The 26847-nt window shown below is 31.2% G+C and overlaps 1 protein-coding gene across 2 annotated transcripts in view; it reads left to right on the top strand.

Annotated features, from left to right (window-relative positions):
• The window catches only part of jim (zinc finger protein jim), a 39782-nt gene that overhangs the window by 4293 nt on the left and 8642 nt on the right, over positions 1–26847 (top strand). The gene's annotated exons all lie outside the window — the stretch shown is intronic.

The following is a 26847-nucleotide window of genomic DNA, read 5'->3' as shown; positions in this document are numbered from 1 at the left end:
ATATTTTTTGATTACCTCTATTCTTAGCGTAAATATTACCGGTTTGATCTTTGTTGTTCCCTCACATTATCACTGTTTTTTTGTTCCTACCTACCAAGTATAAGGATACACCCTGCATATCTTAATTCTTCTAACTTTTACTTGGCGAATAAAAAAAGAATGAATTTTTAATTCATGCAAAATGTTATGTTCAGGTTAGGTGCATCTCATTAAGCTCGGTTTGCAAAGCCTGTATACAATTTAGCTCGAAGCAAAAGGAATAAAGACAAATTTAATAATTTATTTGGCATGGTATAATTATATCCATATAACAAACTATAATTACTTAACATATAAAAGCGTTCATTGTTTATTGAGCCGGTACACCATAGAATAAATTTCAGTTTACAGATTTTGTCGTGTCATATTTTCACTGCCTTTGTTCTTACGTTTGAAAAATAATAATGTTACGTTATTAGGTCAATAAGTTTAAATTTTAATGAATATTTCGGAGGGTTAATATTCTAAATATATAATGTCAATCATTTAGACATTTAGACGGTAGAAAACAGCTAAATAATACTATAATTTTCAAAAATTTCGACTTGTAAATGATACGACTTAAAAATATCATCCCCTTCTTTCGAATCCTTCCCTTGTCCTTAATGCCTCATATGATCCCAATTCTTGTGCCATTCACATTTTACAGCAATGTAATTATTTGAACTTCCTAAATGTAATTGTTCTCAGACTACATACATGTTAAATTTATACAAGTTTTATACTCACTATATTAGTCTCTTTTTTATTGTGAGTATACTTATAACGCGGAAAATAAAGGGTTGAAATCCCTAAAATAAATCCCTGAAATACGTTTGAAATACCTTATTTATGTAGATATTTTTAAGAATAATTTTTTGTAAAAATTATTTGGAGTTCATTTAATGTCATAAATTTGATCTAGCTCCTTTTATGTGACAACTCACTCAATTCATCTCAAGATCTGAGATTATCTAAGACGGGATTTGTCGTTAGCTTTTTACTAATGATTGTGTGATTTGAAGTGTTTTTTGTCATTAATTTTTCTTTTACTTGCAAATGGTAGGTAAGTACCTATTAAGTTTAGAGTATATATAGTATATGGTTCTAGGGACTTGCCGGAATGAGGTTTGTGATAAGTTATCATTCATTTTTCTTTAACTTGCAAATGATAAGTACCTATTAAGTTTAGAGTATAATATATAACTCTAGGGACTTTCCGGAATGGGTATATTGATAGATTGATATTTTTGTCATTTTTTCTCTTACTTGCAAATAGTAGGTAAGTACCCATTAAGTTTAGAGTATAATATATAACTCTATGGACTTTCCGGGTTGAGTATAATGATAAGTTGTCATTCATTTTTCTTTTACTTGCAAATGGTAGGTAAGTACCTATTAAGTTTATAGTAAAATAACATTTGACTCTAGGGACTTGCCGGAATGAGGTTTGTGATAAATTTTCATTCATTTTTCTTTAACCTACAAATGATAAGTACCTATTAAGTTTAGAGTATAGTATATAACTCTAGGGACTTTCCGGAATGAGTATAATGATAGATAGATTGATATTTTTCTCATACTTGCAAATAGTAGGTAAGTACCCATTAAGATTAGAGTATAGCATATGGTTCTAGAGACTTGCCGGAATAAGTATAACGATAAGTTGTCATTCATTTTTCTTTTACTTGCAAATGGTAGGTAAGTACCTAGTAAGTTTAAAGTATAGCATATGGGTCTAGGGACTTGCCAGAATGAGTATAATGATAAGTTGTCATTCATTTTTCTTGCTTGCAAATGGTAGGTGAGTACCTATTAAGTTTAGAGTTCCTCTGGGGACTTGCCGGTTAGGATATTATGATAGGATATATTAATAGGGTCTGTCTGTCCAACTGTTAGCGGAGATATCTTTCAACTCTCCGAGTCAACTCGTAAAATCTCCATCGAGAAACTTTACGTGCATATTTTTATTAAGCATTTTATGCGCTCTGTAAAATATGAAATAACGACTCGGGTCAGGATAGGCGTTAAAAATATCGTTTTATGTGCAGCGAAGAAAGAGATATGTATTTGTGGAAAATCAATATGAACAACTCACTGTTTCTAAAAGATTTACTTTAAAAAACAAAATACTATTTTATGAATATAATGATATAATTTTTCTTATTTTTTGACATCTCATCAAAGATGAAGAAGAATATGGAAGTCCGGGCATTTACGAGGCTGACGACCTGGCTGGTTTAAGTGATCACTTTACACACGTGTAACATTCACTAATTGTACCCATTTTTGACAACCACAATACTCAAATTCTTGGAAGTTCTATAAATATGAACCAATTTTGAAACATTATTCTTGAATCACTAGACCTTCACTAGAGACATCTATTGGTGAGATGAAAAGAAGATTTTTATTGAGCAGAACCTTTTTTATTAGTGCGCTTAATAAATATATTTTATCGTTTAGATAAGTAAACATAGACAGGTTAAATCATCTGATTAATAAAATGAAATATTGAGATTTATTTTTTTGTGAATTTTGTATATGTAAACGTTTTACTCCAATTAATCTTATATTCTAAAAGGCTTAACTGGGGATGGTTGAAAAAATGAAGAAAAGTTGTTTAATTTGGTATGGACATGTGGAGCAAACGGATAGCGAGAGAATGACTAAGAAAGTAAATTAGGGAAATAAGAATGGGAGAACAGAACGAGGATGGCAAAAAAAGTGTTGTAATCAGAACCTAAAATCTACATAATTAGATGGCATGTATGACGAGATGTATGGATGTGAAGGAAGCTTAAAGTGCATGTCAGGACGGAAGAGTGTGGCGTTCCATTCTCTCTGCCTACCCCTGCAGGGAAACGGTATGATAGTAGTAGTAATAGTAAGAGTTCAAATAGTCGATATCCAAAATTTCCTTTTTTATCGATAGTTTTTACTAGTTGATCATAAGAAATAATTTTGGTGATGGAAGAAAAAACAAGATAACTTTTTGTTTTTGTTGTTATTTTTTTAAACTTTTAAATTGCTCATTTGAAAAAATCGTTGAAAACTTTTAGGCGCCAGGACAAACATATTTTGATGTTCCAAATACCCAAAGTAAAATCTAAAAAGTTTTTTTTTAAATATGTTGCAGGAAACTAAATCCAAAATACTTTATGTCAGTATAAATAAAACATCATCCATTTTTTCAAAAAAATATTTTCATCGCGTATTAATTATATATCTAGCTTACCTATTACAAAAGTGAATTGTAGTAATTATAGTGTAAATAATATCTTTTAAAAAATATATGCAAGAAAATAAAAATATTTTGCTATAAATCTTTTTTAATAAATACCGTTATTTTATTATCTTGATATAATTCATAAAAATGCGTGTAAAAGTAGTATTATTATTACTCGAATTTATCAGTAAACGGATTTAGTTTATAATCAAACAAAAACGTGATATTATTATAGTACATTAATTTTCATTGCAATTTAATTTAACGAACAGGTTTTTATCGTTAAAATTAAGTACTCGCTTTCAATTGATTACTTCCTTCGTTTTAAATTGTTTTACATTATTAAATAACTATGATATTATCGCGAAATTTTATTACTTTGACTCCCCAAAAATGGACACCCCTGTTATAGTATAAGGATGTTACACGTGTTGAAATGTTTACATATGTTTACATATGCACAATATGTATACTATAAGCTTTTTTTCCTCATAATATATTTTCACATAACAACTATCTTTCAAATGGGGTTATTCTATAAAAGTTATAAACAATCCATTTAAAGCATAACGAAAAACAAGCGAAAAACATATCTCTCTCACTTAACGCGTATTTAATCTGTCATTGTGCCATAAAATTTCTCAATTTTTAGATCAGGTATCACACATCGCTCACTCCTTTCAAGAACGTCATAAATCAAAAAACTTGATTTTTCAGGAGAACGTTTTTAAAGTTTAAAAATATATCACAATGTATTAAAAATAAATATCAAGCCACTGATTGAGCTTTTTACTGTGCAACAGATCTTTTTAGGTAAAACCTGAAGGTTTTTTCTCCATTTGAAAAATATTTAGTTTATTTAATATAATAATTAAATAATATCTTTTCTTCAAAATACAAAAACAACAAAATATGCCTCTATTGCTGGGATATAGTACATTTTCTGGGCATTCCAAATACATGCACAATTGAAAATTGACGATTTTTGATTTATGACGTTCTTGAAAGGAGTGAGCGACATGTTTCCATATTTTCGGGCGTTAAAACGGTAATTTTGTCTTACGTTAATCAGGAAATGAAAAAAGGTAAATAAAAACTATCAACAAAAGCCAAATGTCAAACTGATAATTCTTGAACTAATAAAATGATCTGAGAATTTGTGGAGTTTATCTGAAATTCCATATATTTTTGTTAGGAGCTTGTTTACTTTTTGTTATAAAAACATTGATTATTTTAACCTCACATTATAAAACCTTATTAACCTCAAAATGTAACACAAATAAACCTATTATTGATTTACAATATGATATCTTCGATGTTGAATTTATTTAACAAAATTATAGATAAGATATTTACTAAACGACATTAGATTTAAAATTAAATGTCATGTTCTAAATACATCCTAATTTATTTTTGTAATACGTATTTGTAAAATGTATAAAATTATAAAACCCTGCTTTTTTTCTCATCAACGACTTAAAATTATAATTAAATTGACTAGTTTTCCACTATTTAATCCTCAAACACAAAACGGAATTTTCATATAAATGACAAATTTATCAATGCTTGATCATTAATTAAGTGATTTTACAAAAGTTCTAAAATATTATTGGTTTCGCAAAACGCATCTAGTTGCCTACTTCATCAATCCCGTTTTAATATTTGATATCTTAAAAATAAGATCACTTTACTTAATTACTAAGTAAAGACATTCAAATTTTATAGGCCCTCGAATTAATAATATGCTCCCACAATAAATATTATGTTCAGTTGGAAATAAATTCAAAATGCACACAAAAGAATGGCTCCTAAAAATTGGAAGATCCCAGCTGGAGCAGCAAATAAAATTTTGTGTGTGATTAATCTATGTGTCAGTGTTTTATAATTATATAATCCTATTTTCTGATTTTATAATATTACTCCTTTAGATTTTACTTCTCTTTTAGTTAAACTCTCTATTGGCTTTCATTTTATAATTATTATTTTATATTATTTCAGTCTTACCACTGTTATATTATCATTAAAAATATATAAAGCTGTATTTTAAAAAGAATAAGCATACCCTGCCTACCTCAGAACAGGTATCTCCAAATACCTAGTGAGGATAGACAGTGTCCAATAATAATAAATAAAAAAATAATAATATATACATATATATAAATATGTATAACTTAAGTACAAAATTCGATTAAATAATAAACGCTGTTCTGCAGCACTGAACCTGAATTCAATATTTTATTTTATTCGCAAAGTGATTTAAGCTTATTGAAATTTCAGTTATGTTTCACACAAAAACAGATTATCCCATTAGCGTTGTGTTAAAGAGAGCATTATTTTTGCATTATAATTCATCATTATCTCCATCTCGTGCAGGTCATCTTGGTATTCATGACTGATTGATAATTTAGGAAGCTGTTGAGATATTATTGTATCTTTATAATTGATTGATCCCCCATCCCTGTAGAGATTTGAACCGGATCTTTAGAAGTTATTCGGCGAGGTGTGGTACATTGTACGTGCTATCATTTTCAATGCTTTTTTAGCTTCGATAAATTCAGCCAACCTTCTCTAGTTTCTGGTCCCATTTTATAAAATGCTGTTTTTCATTGAAGCTGTGAGGTGTTTTAGAATCTTGATTTCGTAATCTGAAATCAAACATACTATCGGTATTTTACCGTTATTTTATTTGGGGTGATTATTTCATCTTCCGCCTCCGTAGTGTAATGATTAGCACGCTCGTCTACCGTCCTGGAGGTCCCGGGTCAATTCCCAGGGGGGGTCAAATAATTATTAGTGATTTTCACCCTAATATTTATTCAATATTACCCTGTACTGGTACCTGAAACGAAGATTTGATCACCTTTTCTTCATGTTTTAACGACAAAGATAACGCTGCGTTTATATTATGCAGTGCCATATGCACCATTAGGATGCGAATAAATGTTTTAAAATTTTATCTGAGAGAATATTTAAAAATACCCACGTTGTAAAAAAACAAACGTTAAATCAAATTTTATGCTTAAATTTTAAGCTTTACTGATTGTAAGTCGATACAAAGAGTGATTGTTTTTTGTTTTTACTAAATTAAAGTGGTTTTGATGCAAAGATACTATTTAAAAATGTTTTTTCACATTATCATACTAAGGTATCAAATTTCTTTTGTTTCTAGTTTTTTCTAGCAAACGTTACAAAAATTCATAACGAAATTAATACAAAAATTTCTGATGATTGTTTCAAAATGTATGTAAAAAAAATATTTTATAGTATCAAATATTGTGCAAAAAATTGTGTAATATTTCTATCAGAACTTCTTATTTTTCTTAATTTAAATTGAAAATCACGGACATCACAAAAAATTACGATCCAAAAGAATCGTGTCAAATTGAGGTGACTGCTATCAAACTACAGGTACCTGTCTAGCATGTACCAAGTACCTACCTGTACCCACCGCCTGGGTATTCCCAAACTAAGAGACTTCAATCTTTATCTTAGTTCACGTACATGGGAGGCTTTATGAACAGTTTTTAGAGCAGAGAAAACGGAAAACGTGAAAAATAATATTGTAATGTCGCTTTGCTAAAGAAAGTTTTATTTTTTTACGTGAAATGCACAAAGAGAAATGATTCAGAAAATTGCATTTACGTGATTTGATTGTTATCGTTAAATGAGGTTGATGGTTTGATTTTAATGTATTTTTACAATATTTCAAATGGTGTAAAAAGTACTTTTTATTCCTTAGATAAATCTTAGAAAATATATATGTACATGTATGGTCAAGTTGAATGCCTTTGTCGAATCTGAGGAAATTTCTACACGGAGTGTTATATAATTAAGTCGGTTTTTTGTGTTCTTGCCATTCATTTTACGCTAAACTACATATAAAAATCAATAGTTACTAGACAAACAATATGTGTTTATTTTACAATATATTTTTTGATTGGTTAAAAGATATTTTTCTTAGCAATAAACCCGCCAATGTACATTTATTCACTTTAAGAAATAATAATAAATAAATGTATACATACATATACGAGTATATGTATATTACAGATACCCATAACTGAATTAATTAGGAATCAATTTTGAATGAAAAATCTTTCATTTATTTAAATTTCTTGCATGTAAATTGAAATTATATCGATTTTCTTTTATGTGTTCTGGTTTAAAAACGACTATTAATAAAACATCCTATTTAAATACCCCTCAATCCGCCATTAGTGAACGCATTACCCATTACAACGATTATTGGAATACAGTCGTAAGTCCGAATCAATAAAAAGTTTTTTTTATAACGCTACTATTCTCGCTTAAATGTGTAACGCAAAAAATGAGTACAGTAAAATGTAATAATTTGATGTTCTCGCATTGACAAAACGGTACAATTTCCTGGCTCTTTCTCATGAAAATGCCATTAGAGGCAAAATGCCAAATCTGAGACTCATCATGGGTTCCAAACAATGCACAATGTTCATTCACAAGAACTTGGATAAAAATGTATGTACCCAATATACAATTTATCTTTTAAAAATAATATCAAAACCAATTCGATCGAGTTTTTTTTCATTTAATTTTATATGCTAAAACGCCAATTGTAAATCAGAACGATGTCTCTCAAAATTATTTGCTTATTAACCTTTTATATATTTATTGATTAATTACTGTATAAATAGATATAAATAAATGTGTATAAATAACTAAAGTTTGAGGAATCAGCCACGCACTAGAGACTAGAGAATCTAAACCTTTTGATAATTCTTTAATGATCAATATTTTACTGAAAATCTGTTTCAAAAAATTATATTATTAGGTATATTGTGAAAATATTTTTCACTGTCATTTTTTATAACAATTAATGGGAAACTTGAACTTCAAAACAGTACAAAATAAGAATTTTAAAATGGTTGGTAAAATAACAGCAGTATTTAAATTTTCAAGTATTACTAATCACTTATTTATAACAATATTTCAAGTACGTCGAAAAATTTAAGAAAAAATACCAAAACAATGGGTTGAACTCCGGAGATATAATTATGAAGATTTTAATAAATATTACAAATAAGCCCTGTAACCTGACTGCCATATTCCCTTCTCAAAACAGTGTATCATCTCTATTAAGATATTCATAACTTTTAAATTATGACGCAGTTAATCCAATAAAAATGCTAGATACTCCATAGTATAATGCTTCCTTTGGGAGCAATGTTATGCATAATATAGCTAAACTGACGTTCATACAAAGTGTCAGTTTTTTATTGTCGCACAAGTATTCTCGAAAGATAAATAAATTACTGTCTTAATACAAGATCTTGCTGATTGTTTTAGCATTTTTCATAACTGGTTATTTAATCACTTGTTTGAGTAGTTCACACTTTTGGGAAATTATAATGTATCAGGCCCATTTTTCTTTCTGGATAATTCAACTCATAAAACATAACTTGCTCCATTATCTGATTGAGTCTATGGGCATATTAATATGGCTATACTAATATGAGTACATTAGATTATTTGAAAAACAATTTTTGTCCGGGATAAGTGCTTTTCTCAAACAAAAGCTAGACCATTGTCATATTAAATATTTTGCATTTAGCCGTGAGACAAAAAAGGCAGTGATCAAGAATGAAATACGAACAATGGAATCGATTTAAAATTATTGACCATTATGCAGATTTTTTCTGCTTGAGTCGACAAAAAAAGTTTGGAATCAAGTGAGTTATCATACCTCACAAAGAGAATCATATAAAAAGTGACTTGACAACTCAACAAAGATGAAGTAGAGTTTGGAAGTTCAGGTTTACAACCTGTTATGGGCTTAAACCATGTAAATAAGCCTGTCGTAAGCCCTATTTCAGACCCAGACTTCAATACTCTTCTTCATATATTTAGAGATGTCAATTAAATTTACTTTGATTAAAGAAAACACTTGTTTTTTACCACTTGAGTTTTATTAAAGACTACATGTTTCAGAAGTTAAACTTCCATCATTCAGGTCTGTATAATATCTGTGTATATATACAGACCTGAATGATGGAAGTTTAACTTCTGAAACACGTAGTCTTTAATAAAACTCAAGTGGTGAAAAACAAGTGTTTTCTTTAATCATTGTAACATGTCTTACCACAAAGTTAATGCCGAAACAATAAATAAAATATAAATTTACTTGATAGAAGACGATCTATATTTTGAGATACTTAAAATATTTTGGAGAAAAACAAACTGACCTGAAAATATTTCATACTGCACAAAACACCGATTTGGATTTAGTATATTTACTTTACATATGCGTTTAACAGTCGGTTTACATTATTAAGTACATTGTTTGTAGTTTTTGTGCCATAACTTTATGATCCTCATAATATTTTAGTGACATTAAAAGGACGGAAATATTCTGCATTAGTTGCGACACGAATGGTTTTAATTTAGTCGTAAAGGGCACTCAGACGTCGTTAAAATATCTACTCATAAAACTCTAACAATTTTATGCTTGACTTCTTTTATTCTATGGAATCGAAATCTAGACCTTACACAAACCTTGGGATGATTTCTTACCGCGCCTTACAAAGGAAACAAAACTTTTTTTTATTAAATTAGTCAAAGCCATACTTAAAAGCTTTTTTATTGTACATAAACTCTAAATGAATTTATTCGTAACAACAATACTTATTGAAAATTATGAACCATTTATAATTATAATTATAATTATTTTTATGCAAATGCTTCCCCAGTGGGTGTATGGATATTATGAATGCTTCGAATAATTTGATATGGGGTGGTTCTGAAAACCTGAAAAATACTGAAAAAGTATATGAATCCACTGGGGCTGGATTTTTCGTCCGCCGGCTGGCACCCTCCCCCTTCCCCTCCCCCGGCGCCCCCGTCCCGACCTCGCCCCCCCCCCCGCCCCCTCGCCCCCCGGCTGCAGCAGCGGCCGCCGCTGCAACCTACCTCTACATATTTACACCCCGTCTATATAAAAATCCCTCCATTTTTTCGTCGGCGTCCTCTTCTCCCTCTATCCGTCCCTCTCCCTCCCGCGGCGGCCCCGTAAGGCTGGTCCGCTCGCGAAATATATCACCGTCCCGCTTTTTCTTTCTTTACAGACCGGGCGATATATCTATTCGGGTTTGCGCTGTGTTTTACGCGAGCTGACTGAAAAAAAGCGCTGCGTTATTGATTTTTCGTTCACCCTGTGGTGGGTTGTGTACCCGGGATAGGGCTCTTTGTAATGTATGGAACGCGAGGTACATTTTTATTTTGCTTTTTGCGAGGCGGAGTTCGTCTGGCCGGGACGAATTATTCATTACAGGATGAGTCCTGTCAATTGTATTTGGACAAGCGATCGATTGTCACCCCTACAGGACAATCGGATACATTATGCAATCAACCCTCGCTATTGCATTCGTGCTTTATGGAAAATGGAAAAATCTTTTTACTCGGTATTTTCTATGCACTATGGAATACACCTACTTATATTATATTTATTAATTTTAGCTTCAGGTACAGAAAAAAATATGTACATTGGCGGGCTTATTGCTAAGAAGCAATATCTTCCAACCAGCCAAAACAGACTAATGCAGTTAGTCAAAACGTATGACATCTTATATAGCTTATATTTCTCTAAGATATCGAATTACATCCACTTATTTATACGGTTTAGAGATAATCACAAAATTACAAATTTCACTAAAATGACCACTGTTTAATTGAGAATAAAACCAAAATGAAGGCTACGTAATCACACTTCAAACCGGTTTTTTCGGTTCAAAATTGAGAACTACGCTATTTTCAGGCACGTGTTAATGCGCAGCCATTTTCCTTATTTTGTTAAAAAAGATAATGATTTTAAAAATACATTTTTCGGTAAACTTACTTACCTTTTTCTTTGCTAAACAAGCACGTAAACTTTGGTACGTTGTTTTGTCCGCCTCCGTAGAGTAGTGCTTAGCGCATTTATCTAGAATGTTGGGGATCTTGGGTTCGATTACCAGGGATGGGGAAAAATATTTTTTGACTGAATGACTTTTTACCCTAATTTATATTACTAGTACGTGAAGTTCAGGACTTATTATCTTGTTTTCGTATAATTAATGTGACCCTGCATCAAAACGATGCAATGGCTCTATATAAATCATCCAAAATTGAAGTTATTATTTTCAATTTATTATTATTATTATTTGAAGCCTTACGCATCAACATATAGTTTCGATTTTCATAAGCTTCAAATATAACAATTGGCGATGGTAGGAATTTTATATTGTAGAATTTGCATTTTTATAACTCATACTATTAATTGATTGCTGTTATTTATTACAATATTATCATCATCCAAATGTTTAAAGAATATTTGGTTAGCCTTACAAAGTATAATAATTGTTTGTCACAAGCGGCCACGCCACCTCGAGAACAAAGGACATGCAATTTGAGATAATTAAAAGTTTTACCTCTTTCATTCGTTTTTACCCCACTATCGCACGCTAACAATTGTTTATTCTGTTACCAAAAATCGCGACCAACAACCTAATTGTCAAAACAAAGTTACATTTCAATTTATATTTTATTTTTGTTTTATTTGGGCAAAGTTTTCTCGTGAACTCATTGTTTAATATTATTGAACGATTTGTAAAATATTCCTATTGTTTGAGATCAAAGTGCAACATAAACCTTGTTCAATATTCCGAGAATATTTTTGTTTGAAAAATAAATTCTTTGAGAGATCTTCACAAATATTTCTTTTACAATTAACTTTTCGCTCACAAATAATGTATTTCTAAAATTAGATCCAAAAGGAAATCCACGAAAAAATGAAGTACCGTAAATTTAATTTTATTATCCGAGTACTATTCAAAATATATCATTTGTTTTATTATCTTATTATAACGTGATCAAATTGTAATTGAATTTTATATTTTATTTAAAAATATATTGTAAGGTGTTTTTCAACCCATAATTATAATAATTCAGATAAAATATATACTCACCGACATTTTTAAATGCAGGTGCTAACAACGTATGTTACTAGAAGAAATTTATTTTATAATACGTAGAACCATTTCATATCCCTAATAAATTTTACCAAATTTTATTTGGGACCTTGTCATTCAAGGGATGCGATATTGTTACATGTAACTTAAATCAATCACAATTGTAGCACAAAGTGATACCCACAACGACATGTCATGAAACTTAAACAAATAACCTAACTAATCGGTACCAGTGACCAGCCACATTTTACTAGTAATTTTTAGAAATCTGGTAAAAATGTCTTTAAAATTTTTAATAGTGTGACCATTATTTACACAAAATACGTTGAGGCAAATTTCCTTAGATATGTTCATTTTATAAAAAATACGGTTTTGCCATCTCTATACGTGACTAATTACTGTACCTTTTCTTATAAATAGTTTAAATTTCATGAATATTATAGGTATCAGACGTGCGCTTTCCAGCCCAGGATATCAAATTAGTAACTAACTAACTAACCAACCAACTATCCACCTTAATGCAGGGGTAGACAGCAAGAATAGACACAACCTCTCGCCTCTTCCACATTCATGCATCTCCTCATACACACCTGCCGACTATTCCGACTCCTGACCTGACAACTTTCAAGTATTAAAAATATGTCTTTCAAATAAGTATTAGAGTACAAAAACATTTTGACCCCCCTTGGAATCAAACCTGTGATCTCCAGCACGGTACCCAAACATGCTAACTACCACAAAAAAAACACTCTGTTATAATGTAGAAACAGACATCTAAAAATAACACAGTTTTTCAATTACCGTTATTTTGCACACATTCATATGTTATGTTTAGTTGTTGAAAGATAAATATTTGTTTAAATAAGGAAGAAATGTATTTTCAAAGAAAAATATTTTTTTCAAATTATTCACGGTGCATTTAAATTTAATATCTGTTTCTAACCTAAAAAAAAGCACAGTTTTTCAATAAATGAAAAATTAGCTCACATCCATATTTTATGCTTAATAATTAAAAATAAATATTTGATTAAATAAGGAAGAAATATATGTTGTTAATATATTTCCAAAGGGAAACATTTGCAAAATATTCACACAATGTTTAAAATGAAATATATGTTTTATAAACTGTTTTTCAAAAAACCTAAATCTAGAAAACATCTATCATCATAGAAAAATAGGTTTTTTTTTAAGATAAAGATTTCTTTGTACAAGTATTTATCTTATTTAAAATAAGGAAGAAATTTTGTTGTAAATATATTTTCAAAAAGAAATAACTGCAATTTTTCACACGCTGTTTAAAATTAAATATCTGTTTGTTTTAAACTTAAAACACACCGTTTTTTATTAAACGTAAATTAAGCCCACATCCTTTATCATGTTTATTCTTTCAAAGATTAATATTTGTTTAAATAATGAAGAAATATGTTTTCAGAGAGAAATATTTGCAAATTTTTCACACACTGTTTAAAATTAAATATCTGTTTGTTTTAAACTTAAAATACACAGTTTTTCAAAACGTGAATTAATAAGCCCACATCCCTTTATCATGTTTATTCTTTCAAAGATTAATATTTGTTTAAATAATGAAGAAATATGTTTTCACAGAGAAATATTTGCATATTTTTCACACACTGTTTAAAATTAAATATCTGTTTGTTTTGAACGTAATATTTTCCCAAAAAAGTTACAAATCCGCGCGAGGATGTAAGTTCGGAAGTTCTCTATGCGTAGCGTCTACGAAGTTAGCGTGACGTCACACTAGGTCTACGCACGCGGCGCCTCGTTGTGTAAGGCTGCGGCGCCTCTACGCGGGTAATGGTTTGTTTACACTGCCCCCTCCGCGCGCCCAATGCATACGCGATACGCGTCACTGTGCGTGAGAGACAGACGCACATATTGTGTACACACGTGCACATTGTACACGGCGGAGTGTTCGCACGCACACACACACACACGCCGACGGCTCATAGTTGAATTGAGGATGACTCTAGTGCCATTTTGATAACATTTAAAACGTTATTTACAACAAAAAAATATTGTTCGAAAACGTTACAAATCCATATTATTTATTGATTCGGCATTAATTTTGCGGAATGACATATTGATTGTTTTAAAAAAAAATAGTTTTATTTCATTACACAAGACTAGTTTATAAAACCAGTTGTATTCAAGGACAGGTTTAAAAAAAACTGTTTAAGTAATCATCTGTCGATGAAAACAACTTTTGTTTTCGAAACTAATTCGAAACAGTGTGTAATGAAATAAAATTCAATAAGTCGTAAATTGTTTTATTTTTTTAATGTGTAGTTTCAAATCCACATAAGCATATTTGTAATAGACAGCAAATTTCCCCCATTTGGCGAAAATAGAGAAAATTATAAGTTTTCTTAATACATAACTAATTTACTAAAACCGCTAGAGCTCTTCTTATTACGTCTTTATCTTTGTCCGCCTCCGTGGTGTAATGGTTAGTGCGTTTGGGTACCGCACTGGAGGAACATTATCATGGTTCTAAATAATATCTTATCATTACACTTACATTAATTTACATATTACATATAATAAATTTTTAATGTTTATTTACCAATTCACTTAAAACATTTTTTGGCCTCAAACAATCAATCCTCAAACAGTCAATGTTTGTAAATCTGAAGCGCATGATGATGAAAGTATGAGTATATATATATATATATATATATATATATATATATATATATATATATATATATATATATATATATATATATATATATATATATATATATATATATATATATATATATATATATATATATATATATATATATATATATATATATATATATATATATATATATATATATATATATATATATATATATATATATATATATATATATATATATATATATATATATATATATATATATATATATATATATATATATATATATATATATATATATATATATATATATATATATATATATATATATATATATATATAAATATATATATATATATTTATATATATAAATATATATATATATATATATATATATAGTTTTGTGATGCATATATTTTAGTTACATTTATTGTTGATGATAGATCAGCCTAAAACCATCCCATTCAAACATCCATGCCATACATACTCATATAAGTATGTTATGTATGTATTACCAGACAGCGATCACACTTCATGAAACAATGTAAACGTCTTACATTTTCACGGTCATTCAGAAGTTGTTACCGTTTTTCTGGGTTATTATGCCGGGTAAGGTTCACATTTCCAGACGTTTGGGGACATTGCGATTCCTAAAACTGATGTATCAGTCCTCAACAAAGCTGATTGACTATTTAGACACATTTATGTCATCAAAAATAAATTAATAATTGCATTGATGAGGCTTTGTGGTCGCTATAGTTTTGAGTTATTCTAATGGACAAATATGTGATCTAAATCATAAAAAGGACATATCAAAAAAAGTGCAGCACCGTACACGTAATATAAGTGAAACTTCTAAAATAATAAGAGAGAAGGAGAGAGCATCACAAAAGATATGAAACAATACAAAATATACATAAAAATATTCAGTTAATATAATAATTACACTGACATTGATTGACGCTTCAATTGGTAATGCTGATATTAATGGTTTGTGATACCTAAAATACATTTTATGTTTCCGTGATTCGATATTTTCGAGGTAACGAAAAATAACCACAAAACACAATGATAAACACTACTTACGAAACGCGTGGTACTTCTACTGTTCATATATAGCGTCTGAAGTATACATCTATATACAACACGCGTATACAAGACATTATTTATTATATCGTTGTGTATACGTCGCTCTCTTGCTCTACTCCTGTGGCGTTGGAATGTATAGCTCTCTTTCTCCGTCTCTCTGCGTTATATCTTTCTTCCCTCTCATGTAACGAAATATGTCTAATAAACGTGACGCGTCCTTGAAATTTCGATAGTACTTTGGTAATATGTTTAATATGGACATATGATGTAAAAATATGTAACAATAATTCATCAAAGCCGAAGTTCGTTAAATCGTGGTCCGCGAAATAGAGATTTGAACGTTTGTTGATTGTTATTAAGCTCTCGATTGTTTTTCGCCCAGAGCAGTGTATGTTAGATAATTTGATTACAGGTAATATCCGATAAATCAAACGTGTGGCTGTTTTTTGTTGAATGTCACGATCACGCGACGCGAGGGCATTTGTAGGTTGAGTAGGTGGCTGACCTTGAACGAAAGCAATCTATTTCCCTCACTCGCATTATGAGTCTCGAGCCGAGCGGACGTACTCGCTCGGCCGGAGGGAGGCTCGACGAGGAAGTTTGAGAGTTGAGAATTGAGCGTTGCTAGTTGTTAGTTGCAGCGAGGGTGGATGCGGAAAGCGAGGGTAAAACTGAAACGTTACAACTAGTGCAAGTGCACTGCAATTATCGCCGCAAAAACTTACACTTGAAACTTTACGGCTCGTGAAATGGAGCCTCCCTTCACTTTTGAAATGGCCAGCTTAATTTGTTTGCTAATATTCAAAACACGGTCAAAATATATTTAAACATATACACTGTGTTTTAATGATTTCCAAGAATGTTCCTCTTTATGATCTTTGACAAAATCCATTGGAGTTTAAAAAATCGTATTTTTAATATTCAATCATTCAAACCCTCATCCGCACCCGATGGTGCATAGGGCACTGCATCATAAAAATGGAGAGTATCTTGATCGTTATCGCATGAAGGAAAGGTGATCATATAAACGGCACTGCATCATATAAACGGAGAGTATTCTTGATCGTTATCACATGAAGGAAAGGTGACCAGTCCAGGGTAATATTGAGTAAATATTGAAGTGAAAAAATTACTTATATTTATTGGACCCCCCTCCCCTACCCTGGGAATCGGACCAGGGACTTCCAGTAGGGTAGGCGATCGTGCTGAACGTCTATAAATATTTTTTATTTTATTTGTTGTTTTTTTTTATTTGAAAAGATTTACCAGGAAAATTTGCAGTGTATAGAAATAAAAATGTAAATCTACACACATTTTTCTTCTTATTCTTCGATATATCACCGTTTTGATGATGCAGTTATGATAAAATCGCAGTACGTCAACATCATTTGAGTGGGTTGATATTACCAAATAATAATGATAATTTTATTGCATTCCTCCCGTGGATTATATATAGATAATTTATTCAAAATTTACTAATGTATGTCTGTTAAAAAATAATATTACAATTCATGATATAATATTTAATACGAATAATTCACGATGATATCATATTTTTGACTTTGTATCTAATTATTTTTGGCATTTTTAATATAGTTGTAATTATTATTTTTTGCATTTGTATATATTATTTTTAGTATTTATAAGCCAATCTATCATTATTTTTTATGCTATTGTGAAGCATTTAACTAGAGATGTATAAAATAAGTGTGCTTGTAAAACAGGTTAGAACACTCCTAGACGAGTGAAGAGTCATAAAGTAATCATAATACCATAAAGTTTTACACTCAATTTTGATATTTTTTTAAAGGAATAGGAACACACAAAGCCCCTAATTTAAAAGGCTTGTCTGGAGGTAGGATAGTAAGGATAGGGAAGGTAAATGTTAAAAATATATCACAAACACCCAGGCCAACTGAAAATAAATCTTTCTTGAATTCATTTTGCAATTGGCGGGAATCAAACCCGCGACGAGAGTTTCTCAGTCGTGCGTCTACCCAATTACGCCACGGCGCCTGTCTAAGGTTGTAGTTGGATTTTTCGATTTTTATATAAAGAAGTAATATTATTTGTTTGTATAAACATCCCGCGATTGTCACGATAGCGACCAGCAGCGAGGAACAAGACACAAAGGGACGAGGCTTCATTCACAGCCGCATAGTCACCGTCTGGGCTCCTGGACTGGGGTCTGGGGACTCGGCTATACGAACCCGCCATTATTTTTCTAACCGACCCGACCCACGCACAGGCGCTGCCAGGGATAATCACCCTTACGCCACCGGCGGTAAGGCGGGGAATACCCTCCCTTCTCATCCCCGTGTGGCGCAAAAAAACTCAGACGGATTTTTTCACAACAGGTTTTTCGTCGAGCCGGGTCGACGAACTCCACTGAAATGCGCGTCAAACGCTTTGGCGTATTTTTAGCCACCGCCATGTGAAATGGTTCGAGAGAAAGATCCACGAAATTTGATATATTCACCGGGACGGGTGTGTCACTCCAGACTGCCACACGCCCATGTCTCCCGCTGCATGATTCTTGTCCCGTACCTCTCCACGTATCTTGTATCCTGGTATCTATCCGCTCCAAGCCCGCTGTAACGAGAGTTTTTTATTACGCTCCTTTCAACCTCCCTAACGAAGTGGTTAGCGAGTTGGCTATCGTGCGTGAGGTCACGACTTCAATTCTTGTGCGGTCAAAATAAATAGAAGATTTTTTTGTAAAATATAAATATTTAATAAATATTACCCTGAATCGCAGGAATGATCACCTTGCCTTAATTTGTCAACATTATATAGCGCCCTATGGGCCATAGGTTGAGGACAAGACGCAAAGGTCAAAAGAATAACCTCTGAGTACATCAAAAATACTGTTAAGGGTCGCCTTACCGATATGAGTGTTGATATGTCCTGTCTCGATGTCAAGCAATCATTTTGGGATACTACATTTACTGAGAATGTTTTCCGTCCAAAAAAATTCTTATTTATGCTACTATTTTTTTAAAGTACCCACACTTACAAAAATCAGGATTTAATGAATGTCTACACTTATCCGTATTTTCTTCTTCATATGTACATATATAGAATAATGATTACCACGTTTGTGTATCACGTAAACAGTTTCAATTTAAATTTTCGATTGGATGAACATGAAAATTAATATGCTCGCACCGATACATACTCAAATTTTTTGAATCTTTGTTATAAATAACAAAGATTCAATCTCTTACCCTCTGACTGCCATCATAAGTGTAAAACTGATTAGCTTTAAGATAACAGTGATTTATTTTTTACTTAGAAAACCCTTAGAAAGCTTACCTTTGTGAAGTCGACAAAATGTAAATACTTCAATATACAAATTATGTTTTCACAGAGCTGAAAGACAACTTAATTGATCTGAAAGGGACATGTCCATTTAATGACTTCTGAAAACCTGAACGGTTGTTTTCTTCTGTCGTCTGTTAGTTCATTAGTTCCGAGAATTCTATTTTTAAAGAGGAAGACTTCTCTCCACATGCATCTTTCCCTATGAGATGTGATCTCTCGATGTGTCCACGTGACCGGAGGACAAGGGACAGGACACGAGAGTCGGGAGCCGAGAGAGAGACAGCACCAAGGAACGATGCGTCACCAGCCGGATCCACTCCTAAAATACATATATTACTTATTTACTTTACCGGCATTCGCACTCTCGATGGCGGACAGTGATGGAATAATGAGAAATTACATTTTCTTAGTAAAATCAACTTATATAATCAAAATATTTAAAGAGATAATTCAACAACAAAAAAACATTACGTCACAGTTTTACATATTTTTCAACAGTTGTTTTTCTTGTCTCTGACATAATTTTTCAAACTTTTCTGTCATCAATCATACGCTTTTTTATCGTGATCTGAATGGATTTTTTTATACTGATTTTAATATTAAAATCAACTTAAAAAAGTTTATATACACACAAATATTTTAATGGGTTCTCTAAGATCTTGTTTGGACATATTTAAGTAAAACCATGAATTAAAAAAATCTTTATTGTTTTTGTTTTAATTAAAACGACAGATCAACTTAATATTATACTGTAATATAGTGTTCTTTTGCTACTTTTTATAAACATTATTTATAATGGTTTCAAAATTGGAAGAATATAAGAGCAAGAAAAAGGAAATAAATTCAAATTACTAAATATAAATAACATACAAAAAAATAAAGCTTTAATATTGAAAATTTCTCATTTTAATATTTATAATAATAAGTTTGGCATTTAAAATTCCACATTATTGTTTTGAAGACAATAGTTTTTTTCTGATTTATTACGAAAGTTTAGATATTTAGATTTCCATATTCTATCACTGTATCTTGAATCGTACTGCGTGTTTACATCTCACACCCATACTGAGGAATGAAGGCTGAAGAACTTTATGCACTTTTTGCCAGCACAAAAAGTGCATTGCACTTGCAGAGTCGCGCTAATTTCCTAGCTGTTAAATTAATCCTCATATGATAAAATATATTACCATATTTTAATACATGAAGTTATTTTCAACATTTAGCATCCAAAAACATACATGTTAATTTTTTCAAATGTCATAACCTTGTCAAACACGTCAAAATTTAACTATTATAGTATTTTTTCCACACTGTAGGTAGGTACTTCAAAATGTTCATATTATTAAACAATTCATTATTTTATGAAAATCGTATTTTACTGCAGAAATTTGAGAAAATACCTCATTAATTATATATGTCCGCCAATGTAATTATTTTGTCCGCCTCCGTAGTGTAATGGTCAGCTACCGTTCTGGAGGTCCCGGGTTCGATTCCCAAGGGGGGTCAAATAAATATAAGTGATTTTTTTTGCTCTAATATTTATTCAATATTACCCTGGACTGGTACCTGAAGCGGAGGGCTGATCACCTTTCCTCAATGTTAACGATCAAGATAACACCGTGTTTATATAATGCAGTGCCTTATGCACCATTGGGGTGCGGATAAGGGTTTGAATTTGAAGTGATTTATATATGGCACAAAAAAGTTTGTAGTACCTTAGAACAAAACATGATATGATGTAAAAATGATCATTTATACAAAACAAAAATTATTAATTATTTGTAAAAAATATTTAAACTATTTTATAATCAAATATGGTTTAAAATTCATATGAGGGTATGAAGCCATCTAACGTATCTATCCCTGAAACGAACCATATAAATTTTGTACTTCTTTTTCAACAGTATTGATTATTGTTTTAGCAAATCTAGAAATTTAGATTTCTTAAAAGATTAAAAAACAAAATAGTATGTTGTATTGCATTGATTAACCTACTAATTTTCTTCTCGCCTGTATACTTAATATATCTCTAACAAATGTTTTTTGACACGGTATGTTCGATATTAAATAATATGTGCATCTCGGAGTGTCTTGTGAGGCTGGTACGTACATATGTGTATTCAGAGAAAATACTCTCGATTTTCATGACTCATACAAGTGCCAACCAAAGCGCGTCTATAGTAACAGAAACTCGAATGTGCCGAATGTGTGCACCTAGAACATTCCTTCCTTTGTGTGTTCAATGGTATGTGGCGTATTCTCGCCAAAACGCGTACAGGGAATAAAGAGAGCTTTTTAAGAATGCGTTGAAGAAATTCACATTACTGAAGCACGCTGATCGTATTGCCATTATATATTTTTTTGTTATTAAATTCCTCGAAATCTAGTTGTTCGAGTAAATTTCTCTATGCCAAAATTTAATGTTTCAAATACTCGTAGTATAATAAATTATGGTTTACATTAGTTGTTATTAAATTACGCCGTGTTTTCACTTTCAAATAACATCATTTTTCCATACTCAATTAACCTAATAACACCCAAATAAAAACTAAATATTTTTTTTTTCTGAATCATTGAAAAAAATACAACACTCAAAATTGGTTTTCTTATACATTGCATTGAGTGCAGTGGATACTAATAGGAAATGTAAATGCCCAGTACACAAAAATGGTATTCGTTTAAAAATCTTTTGTTTAAAAATAATAGCAATACTTTAACCACCAAATAAACAACTAAAGATTAAAAGAAAAAATATAGGAAAAAGCACTTATTACTTTAAAAACTGTTCAAAAACAATTTATTCATTAATTAAATACTAATCGTTCATCATGTGAATGTTGTATGAAATTGAAATATATCCAATATATTGTTTTTGAAAATAAAAGGTTATATTTCAGACACGAAATTAATGTAATGGCTCCAAAGACACTTTTACGTCACTGATGCGACTTATCGATCGTTTTAAAAGGCAATTGAAGTGATTGACTTCGGAACGAATGATAGAAATAAATTAGTAACATCGTACATTTACTCGCCCTGTCTAAGGCGTTTTGCTGGCGTATTTAGGTTTTTTTATCGATTCGGATTATAGAAAGTTTGTGCAAGGAAACCGCGTCCGTTATTTATATTCGTAATTACTTTTTTGATAGAGTTTAATTATCAAACATGCAAAAAAAGCAGGGAGTGAATGGTACACACCAACCTGATTTATTAAAGCTTACATTACATATTAAAGCCTACATGAAGGAATCTTCATACAAGAACTCGTTCCATTATAAAGTGCATCTGCTGTACTCCACAATGAAGTCATTATAATCGACTACTTGCATATTAGTGCATTGATATAATCGGATTATTCTTCTGATTTGAAAAAAAACGGACAGTAAAAATTTTGTACTATTGGTAGTGATGAGTTTTGCCATATCTAAGCGTTACGGGCTGGTAATTTACAACTACAAATAAAGGTAAATATAAAAGTTTGCTTTTATTACCGAACATATCGGATTGACTTACTTGATATTATATACTTTGTACTTGGTTCTATTGTGATAATACCGTGCTGATACTAACCGCGAACTTTATGTTACATTACGTTCATCTCATTGATCAACATGATATCATTGCAGCTTTTGTCCGTACCACCAAGTTCACACACGTTTATCTAAATGTAACTATTGATTATCTACTTCGATATAATTAATAATCTCATTTTTATGCTAATTTATGTCAATCTTTAAATACGATTATTGTTGTGCGAAGGCCACCCCACTTCAAGCCCATGATGTAGCTTGACGACGAAGCTCTTGTTATAGTTTTTTGAACATTTATAATTAGGTATAATATGCATTTTTTTAACGCTTCACAAATCAATAAAATAAAAACGTGTAAATAAAATTGCGAGCTTTTTTATGCTTTCCAAACGTAAACCATTTTTTACTTCACAAATTTATATAAGAATATATCAACAATTAAAATTCCAATCGACCAAAGAACCTTTTCACGCTTATTATCAAAATTTCACATTATCTCAATGCCCTGTCATTTTTCTAAACATTTAATGATGACTTCCGAATTAATCGAGAACTTTTGGAAACGAGTCGTAGATCGTAAACGTCAAAACGGGATATTCCATTTAATCTCGATTCACCCTAATGTATTATGAGATGAGTTATGAATATTTATATATTTACTATGTAGATATAATGTACATACACGCCAGTATACCGAAACTAAGCAAAGTGGGCTAGAATAAAGCCATCATTTCAATACGTGATGTAGCACTTTATGTTTGGTTGGTTGATGGATGGATTTATTGAGGTAATTCTTCAAATTCAGTTGCAATTATCGTAATAATACCATATATGTATAAAATGCTTTTATAACAGTATGTTATTGCTAATTTGACTTGTAATTAACTATTTTTAATACCTATTATTTATATGTATAACGGTTATTATATCAGTACACGGGTTTGCGAAAATGTACTTTCAATCAAACTATAGGCGCTATTCACAATTATATCCGTTAATAAGGGGTATAATTAACCCTTCTCATAGTGATCAGCATGCTCGGCCACCGTACTGGAGGTCCCGGGTTCGATTCCCAAGGATGGGGTATAATAAATATAAGTGATTTTTCACTCTAATATTTATTACCTGAAGCGGACGGCTGATCACCTTTCATTAATGTGTTAACAATCAAGATAACACTACGTTTACATATATGATGCAGTGCCCTTTGCAACATCATATGCGAATAAGGGTTGAATAATTAACCCTTCTGCTGTAAAATAACAGTAAAATTGTGACACTATATATTTCAGATCATCTGATTTTAAATAATAATTTAGGGAAAAATCGCAAAACAGTAAGACCATAAACAAACAACATATTTCATTTTATTATTAAATAATATGTGTATCTCGGAGTATCTTGTGAGGCAGACAAACAATGTACTTCATATTATTTTTTGACAACTCATCAAAGACGAAGAAAAATATGGAAGTCTGGACATGGGGCTGACGACCATCATAGGCTAGTTTAAGTGATCACTTTACACACGTGTACCGTTCACCGATTCTACCCATTATTGATAACCACACTACTCAAATTCTTGGAAGTTCTATATATTATATATGAACCAATTTCGAACATTATTCTTGAATCACTAGAACTTCACTAGAGCCATCTATTATTCTTCATCTTTGATGAGATGTCAAAAAATAATATGAAAATAACTCCTGTAATTGGAGATAATCCAGATTTTGTGAAGAAGTATACTTGTGAACAAGTACACACTTAAAATGTTGTAAATGTATTTTAGTTCGATTCTCGTTATTAATCGATTTTTTTTTAAATTAGCTGTTAAATATCGACATATTAGATTACGTTTAACTTTAAAACATGGGTTAAATGCCACTGATTTTTTTTGTTGATAAGTGAAGTAGGATACACGAGGAAAGATATATGTATGTTATCGGTTTCTATTCGTAATTTAATTATATTTCACTCTCAGCATTAACGGAAGGCTTCGAGAATCGCACCAGATGTGTTGCTATTTATAGGTGTTTTTTTTCAGTAATGCTTCGACTTGCATTACCTTGACCTTCGCCAATTCGTGTTCAAGTTGTCCACTTTATTTTTAGTATTGAAGAAAATAAAGCAAAGGAAACTGGAGAAGCTGAGCTCTAATGATATATTCGGTAAGATCTAAAACGTCAACAACCAATTTAGTTTACCTAGAACCGTATAGACACTACTAATTAATGGCATTTTCACCCTCTTTCAAACATTGCTAAGTAATTTATTCGAAATCTCAAATCTCCTAAAGTTATTCTCCGATTGATTTGAAACGTCGACACAATATTTGTAGCATTTGAATACGCAACTGTATATATACGTGCGACTGGTGTTTTTAGCTGTGACAGGTAAAAACATGTTTTTTGCTTCTAAAAACAGTTTTTACAGCAATGGTAACGCCATCTCACGTAACAGCAACACAAAGAAAACTAAACATTGCTTATAGCGGCCGGCGTGTTTCTTGACACTGCTTTAACTTATTATTTTAAAGAAAAAAAATTTTATATAAGTTTTACTTAAAAACGGATAGGTATTACCACAAAGTGACTGCCGAACCAATTAATGAAAATAAAATATTATTAGTTGCATTGCTTTCAGCTATTTAATTTCGCATTTGCAATGTGAAATTAAACAGCAGAAATGCGAGTTTTCTATTTTCTTTATTTTTCATTGATTCAGACTAAGCCACAGAAACGTGGAGTCGTGTATGGCAAGTGCTATAATAATAATAAAAATGCGCATAATACTCGTGACATAAACTAAATTAATTCAAAAATTTAGCTTTATACCAAATACCTATAGAAATGAATTGTGTCGCCTACTTTCAAAATCCGCCAGATCCCATTTTATAAGGTTTTAAAATAAATACTCTATCAGGAGGCTGATTGTGGGTTTTTTTGTTTAAAATATTTATGTACTTGAAAACTGCTAAAAATACTTAAAAATAGCGTTGTATTTCAAATTCCGCTATATTCATGAAACTTGCATTCTGACCCATAACAGCCAATCGGAGAGCGGGGATAGGTCAAAAATTAAGATGACGTCATTATCGGTTTGTGTCCGCCTCCGTAGTGTAATGGTCAGCACGAACGGCTACCGTTCTGGAGGTCCCGGGTTCGATTTCCAGGGGGGGGTCAAATAAATATTTGTGATTTTTTCACTCTATTATTTATTCAATACTACCCTGGACTGGTGCCTGAAGCGGAGGGCTGATCACCTTTCCTTCGAGTTAACAATCAAGATAACACTGTGTTTATATAATGCAGTGCCCTATGCACCATTGGGGTGCGGATAAGGGTTTGATGATGATGATGTTTTTTTTTAATACTGAAAAAAAACTAAAAAAAATATGTATTTCATAATATTTTATCTAAAGATAGACAAATCTTTGAAACATAAATGTTACCCGGAGAATTTTGCATTTTTTTTGTAAAATCGACTTACATGGATCTGGCGGATTTTGAAAGTAGGGAACACAATTAAAGTATAAGCAAAAATTGAATCATCATAATAGGTAATTGTTGAATTTAGTAACGTTTCCCGCCTTAGTGTGACTCGCGTCTCGTGTTTGCATTCGGAACAGCTTTTTGCATTCGCGTCAGTGTCAATGTCAAACGGTGAGCGAGGTTTTTATCATTTGCCATTTCAAATATCAATGAGTAAAAAAACAAATTGCAAAGGTGGGCGTCTACCATTTGCTTGAATAATATTTCAACAGAGCGAATGTATTCTTATTATCAACGGGCTACTACCAGTTGTCTACTTAGTAAGTCTTATTTCAGGATGTTTGCTGAGCAAATTCGGTCGAAACTATAGATTTATTATTTTGAGAAATAAAAAGACTTAGTGTTTTGTTCCACTCACATTTTTATTAACCAACTAGTTTCGGCAACAACCTGTTGCCCTCTTCAGGGTTTAATTTATTATTATTATAAAAAAATATTATTATTTTTAAACCCTGAAGAGGGCAACAGGCTGTTGCCGAAA

The sequence above is a fragment of the Brachycentrus maculatus genome, unplaced genomic scaffold (genome assembly GCF_059751285.1).
Source record: "Brachycentrus maculatus isolate JH-2025_06_01 unplaced genomic scaffold, ASM5975128v1 h1tg000408l, whole genome shotgun sequence".
In the NCBI taxonomy this organism is placed as follows: Eukaryota; Metazoa; Arthropoda; class Insecta; order Trichoptera; family Brachycentridae; genus Brachycentrus; species Brachycentrus maculatus.
Note: the sequence above shows the minus strand (reverse complement) of the source record. Positions and strands in the feature narration are given on the sequence as shown.